This window comes from Triticum aestivum, chromosome 3D (assembly GCF_018294505.1).
Source record: "Triticum aestivum cultivar Chinese Spring chromosome 3D, IWGSC CS RefSeq v2.1, whole genome shotgun sequence".
NCBI lineage: Eukaryota > Viridiplantae > Streptophyta > Magnoliopsida > Poales > Poaceae > Triticum > Triticum aestivum.
In genome coordinates this window covers 552,382,071-552,387,565 of record NC_057802.1, presented here as the reverse complement: position 1 = coordinate 552,387,565, position 5,495 = coordinate 552,382,071, and the positions used below count along the sequence as shown (strand labels likewise).

The 5,495-nt window shown below is 50.8% G+C and overlaps 1 pseudogene; it reads right to left on the bottom strand.

The window, feature by feature from the left end:
• Positions 1–2,165: 2,165 nt before the first annotated feature.
• LOC123076487 (putrescine hydroxycinnamoyltransferase 1-like) lies at positions 2,166–3,909 on the bottom strand (annotated as a pseudogene).
• Between the last annotated feature and the right edge of the window lie 1,586 nt (positions 3,910–5,495).

Genomic DNA, 5,495 nt, shown 5'->3' with positions numbered 1-5,495 from the left:
GGTAACGGTGGCACTTGGGCGCCGTTTCCTTCCTAAGGGCATTACTGATGAAGATTCGGCGTTGCTATTGAAGAACCTCGTGGTCCTTGTATTGTCAACAGATGGTTGATGCGGATATTGTCATCGTAGTAGTTTGGTGCTCGTAGTTTTGATTGCTTCTGGTGTCTTTTCCTTCTTCTCTCACTTAGGCATAGTTTTGGTCTTGTATAACTTCACTCTTTGCCGGCATATTTTATGTGTGCGCGTTAGTGTTGGCTTTGTGTATCTTAGCTATGCAGAAGTCAGGTAGCTCATCATGTTCGTATTCAATTGATGCTTATTTTGAGTAAATAAAATCCATTCTTTGTCGAAAAGCAACGGAACACTGATCATCCCATTTGCTCGCGAAAACAGCGAAACCGATAGATCAGGCCCACCTGTCGAGCTGACGTAGCATGCCTACATGGATAATTTGCTGAGGTGGCCAAAGGCCCCACCCATCGGCCTCTCATCTGTAACACTCTCCCCCATTCCTTCTCTCTACCCCCAAAGTCCTCTCCCTCTCCTGCCCATGGCGACTTGGTCATCGGCCAGGTCCTTCGCCGGGACCAGTAGGAGGGAGCACGAGGTTCTCATTGTGCTCTTCTCACTACCTCCCCGTGCTTTGGCAGATGTGGTGTCGTGCTGGTTCGGCAAGAGGCACTAGCTGCTTGGCCAGATGCAGACATGGGAGCTCGCTGAAGTGACTAGTGTGGACGCCAAAGGCAGCGCTCGATGTCGGAGAGGCGTGCGGGCAAGGCCACGTGAGGGCGCGACTATAGGAGTGTGTCGGTGCATCCGTGTGGCCAGGGGCGGAGCTGCATCTGCATCTACCCTGTTGCACCATTGCTAGTTTAGCCTGATGCACTCATGCACACGCTTGATCCAAGTGCTAAACTATCAGTAGAAACCAACTTGACCCTGTTGCCGGTGCAACAGGGTCGCTCCATGCAGCTCCGCCCCTGCGTGTGGCCGAGGTCAGCCATGGCCGACGGCCTCAAGCGTGAGCGGGACGAGCAGGCTGCTGGATCTCGCAGGAGTGGTAAGGTTGCGTGTAGATGCATGCGTGCTTGCGGCGGCTAGGCGTGCGAGCAATAGGACAAGGCGGCCCGGGGCTAGCACAAGTAGGGGCTCGGCTGCCAAGGCCATGGTGGCCATGAAGATTTCGGCTCGCACGGGCAAAGATGGCTCGGACGTCCACGTTGATGGGAGTGGCGGCGGCCTTTGAGGCCTCACGACGCACGTGCCCACCCCCTCCACCCCCCTCCCCGACCCTCCCACCACCACAACCACGGTGCTCGCCATTGAATCACCGGTGCCTCTACTCGCGGGAGTTTGGTCGCCCACAAGCTGCTCGATGCAATGTCCCATAGCAAGAGAGATGGGAAGAAGATGATAATGTGTAATCACTGACAGGCGTGGTCCGCGTCTCATTTGCCACCTCAGCTGGTCAATGTTTTTTTGTGTGTGCTTGGTCTTTGCGACATCAGCCTGACGGGTGGGCCAAATCAGTAATTTTCGCTGTTTTCGCAAGCTTATGCGAGAATCAGTACAATCTCTTAGTCGTTAGGCACAAAGTCCTCATGCCATGGCTCAAATGTGTTACTGACCTGTTACCCTAGTCTCAACCGTGGTGGTTTTGGGTAAATACCTCCCCAAGGGTGGGCACTCTGCTCCACGTGCCGCTGCATCTAGCCGTAGTTGTTGGCGGGGATCGTTCTTCCGGATCACTCAATGAAAAAAGGAACCCTAATCCTAGTCCGTTATATTTAGCATCCCTTTGTAGTGGAATCACACAATAAATTATTAAAAAAATCTTACATAAACCTTAACCGTCACAATAATAATATAGTAATTGATGGATGGTGGTACATTCCCGAACAAATAAGATAGATAGATAATGGTTTCCTCAATGGAAAAGAAAAACAGAGAAGAAGATGGATAATGGTACATAATGAGGAATGCCTCTCAGCTGTAAACATGCATACCAAGTTACCAACGGAGGACTCCCTCCATTAACAAATAGCATAAGATGATTTATTGCTTTCTTTTTAATTTGAATGTATGAATGTGTATATAGATTTTTAGTGTGTTTTGTTCACTCATTTTGGTTCGTATTAACTAGTTTATATTGTAGTACAAACATGTTATATTTGTGAACGGAGAGGGTAGAAGATGGCATAGAGCAGGCGCTGGAAGTCGTTGAGAACAACAGCCTCTGTAGACCCGAGGATGTGCACGCCGCCGCCGAGGCCGTCCATGAGGCACATGCAACCGCCACGCTGCTCCTCCGCGAGGTGCATCACCAGCGGACGTGGGTTTTTAAAGTTCGGGTTTCTGGACACCTTTTATTCTTACCCTCCAACATTGCTTTGAGATCCGTACTAGACAACTAACTTGATACATTAGTTTTTTTTGTTTCTTCAAAATAAAACAACCAAACTTTGCAAGACACCAAAACATTCTAACTAGAATGTGGGAAAAAACTTTCAGATTTTTTTGTCAAACATAAATATGTGAAATTAGATTTTTGGTATTAAAAAATGCATTTTTTTAGTATTTATATTGCACGAAAAATTCTGAAAGTTTTTTCCCACATTTTAGTAAGAATGTTTTGTTGAGCTGCCAAGTTTGAAGTTCATATGTTGTTTTATATGAGAGAAACAAAAAAACAAATGTACTCGCACGAATCGTGATGCAAAAATGAGTGGCTAGATAAGGGGGTGTCCCAAAGCCTATGCTCTGCAACATGTTTACCCATCCCAGCCGAAATCCGCGTGAGCCGGCATTCCCAGCCAGCTGACCACCCTAAGCTCGGTCTCCGGTAGGCTGCCACGGCCCGGCTGCTGCTCGCCGTTCATCTCCAAGTAATCAATCACCGAACGCACCAGCTCGTCGTCCATCCGGCGGACGGCGCCTTCGATCCGACCGGCAACGGATGCCAGCTCCCCCGATCCGATGTCGCGCACCTTGCCGGCGGTGCCCATGTTGATGATCCCGTTCCCAAAGTAGCGCCCCGGCAGCGGCGGCCTCAGGACCGGCCGGACGTTGGCCGGGAAGCTGAGGCGCGTCGTCGCGTCCGGCGGCAGCCGGCTCGCGGCGCATAGGGACCGCCACACGTGGGCGCTCACGGCGCTGAACGTGCTCACGCTGCCACCGCCGCTGCAGGCACGCTTCAGAGCTGCGACATGGCCCTCGGAGAAGACGAAGATCTCGCTGGCGACGGGGACGGACGGCTCGGATAGGCTTAGCTTGGGCCAGAACACGGTGAGAGCGTCGGGGCGGACGACAGGTGGTGTGCGCACGCGGAGGAGGGTGTGGTCGTGGCACGGGAGCTCGAGCGCCGGCCCCCCGGCTCTATCACCGTCTCTGGAGAAGGCGGACCACGTCTGTAAAGAAGTGGACCGCGCTTACAGCGTCGATGGCGGCGTGGTGAAGAGCCGTCCCCAGAGCCACCCCACCGCATCCCATGAAGGCGCACATGATGGACGGCGAGTCCTCAACGCGGGGAACAAAGAGCCTCCTTAGTTCCGGCGACAGCTTGAAGTGGACGAAGCCCTTGACGGCGAGGTCCGAGCGAGCGACGACGAAGAGCGCGCCCTGGCCGGCGCAGTCGATCTCTGCCCGACCGTCGCCGTCCACGCTGACACGGCCGGCTAGAGGGTGGAAGGCCACGAGAGCCTTGGCCCATGCAACCTTCAGCCGGGTCACGTCGAAGACGTCGTCGACGACGCTGGAGCTGGAGCTGTAGAAGTAGACGGTTGGGGTGTGGCCTGTATTGGCCATTGTGAGGTCGAGTGGGGAGAGCCAGAGGCCATGGCTAGGTGTCTGCTCGCTGGGCGGCACCATGCACGACTCCACCACCTCCACCTCCTCACGACGTACACCCATTTTCCTTCTCTGGTCGAGTGAGAAGAGGAAAAGACTGAGGTGTAGTGCTCTTGCTCTCACGCTTCTCCTTTTAAAGACGATCAGATCAAGTCCAAGTGGCTATCACGTCTCCTGATCAAAGACAGACGACGATCTCTACCGTATCACCAAGATCAGGTTTGGCTCCATCACCATCAACTCCAGGTGGCTATCCCGTCTCCTGATCTCCTCGATCATTTTTAGGGAATTTAGTATGACACTATAGAAAAAACACACGCAACATAGTACTCCCTTCGTCCGAAAATACTTGTCGGAGAAATGGATGTATCTAGACATATTTTAATTCTAGATACATTAATTTTATCTTTTTTTAACAAGTATTACTGGACGGAGGGCGTAGTAAACCGAGTGCTAAAACACGGGCTCATGGTTTTTGTCAATCTAAGCCGAGTACTGCCCTAAGGACACACGACGAACCTATACTACTCGGCTTACGTAAAAACGTATGCCATGTAACCAGCATGCTGGCACTCGGCGTAAATAAAGGACACGGCATACACTAAGAGCATCTCCAACAGTCGCCGAACGCGCCGTGCGCTAAAAACTACTTTGCCGCGCGTCCATCGCCTGATTTGGCGTGGCGTGCAGCGCTGGCTCCAGCAGCCACGCTAAAATGCAGCGCGCGCAGCTCCAGCAGTGCACAAAAATGCAGCGTACGCGACTCTCGCACAAACAACATATGCATTTCAAAACAGAAGGAAAAAGATCAAACACAAATAAAAATAAATCAAAATAAATAGTTTAATTTCGTTATTACAACTCAAACAAATAGTTTATCGTTCAATACAACAAATAGTTCAACAATACAATATCGAACGCACAAATCATGATGCTCTTTGTCGTTCATTCCATGCCCACCACTCCTCAATGATATCCTTCTAAAGATCATTATGCGCTGCGGGACGTCGAATGGCATGATAGGAGGCAACAAAACGGGCCACCCTTTCAGCCCTCCGTCAAACTCGCACGGGATGTCCCAAGAGCTCATACTGAGAGTAGTCTACATCTTGGCCACGCTCATTCTCGATGATCATGTTATGCATGATCACACAAGCGTGCATGATGTACCAAAGCATTTTCTGATCCCAAAATCTAGCCGGTCCTCTCACAATAGCAAATTGGGCTTGCAAAATCCCGAAAGCTCTCTCCACATCTTTTCTGGCCGCCGCCTGAGCATTGTGGAAATCAAGATTTTTCTTACCTTCCGGTTTTTTCAACAGCTTCAAAAAGGTTTGCCACTTTAGATAGATGCCATCCGCTAGATAATAGCCATAGTTGTATGTACGACCATTTGCTACAAACTGCACCGGTGGCAAATCACCATTTGCAATCTTACTCATCAATGGTGACCAGTTGACAACATTGATGTCATTCAAAGATCCAGGCATTCCAAAGAATGCATGCCAAATCCAAGTCTCTTGATCGGCCACCGCTTCAAGGATTATAGTGGAACCCTTTTTTTGGCCGTGGAATTGCCCATGCCATGCCTTTGGACAATTCTTCCAACTCCAATGCATGCAATCTATTGAGCCAAGCATACCAGGAAA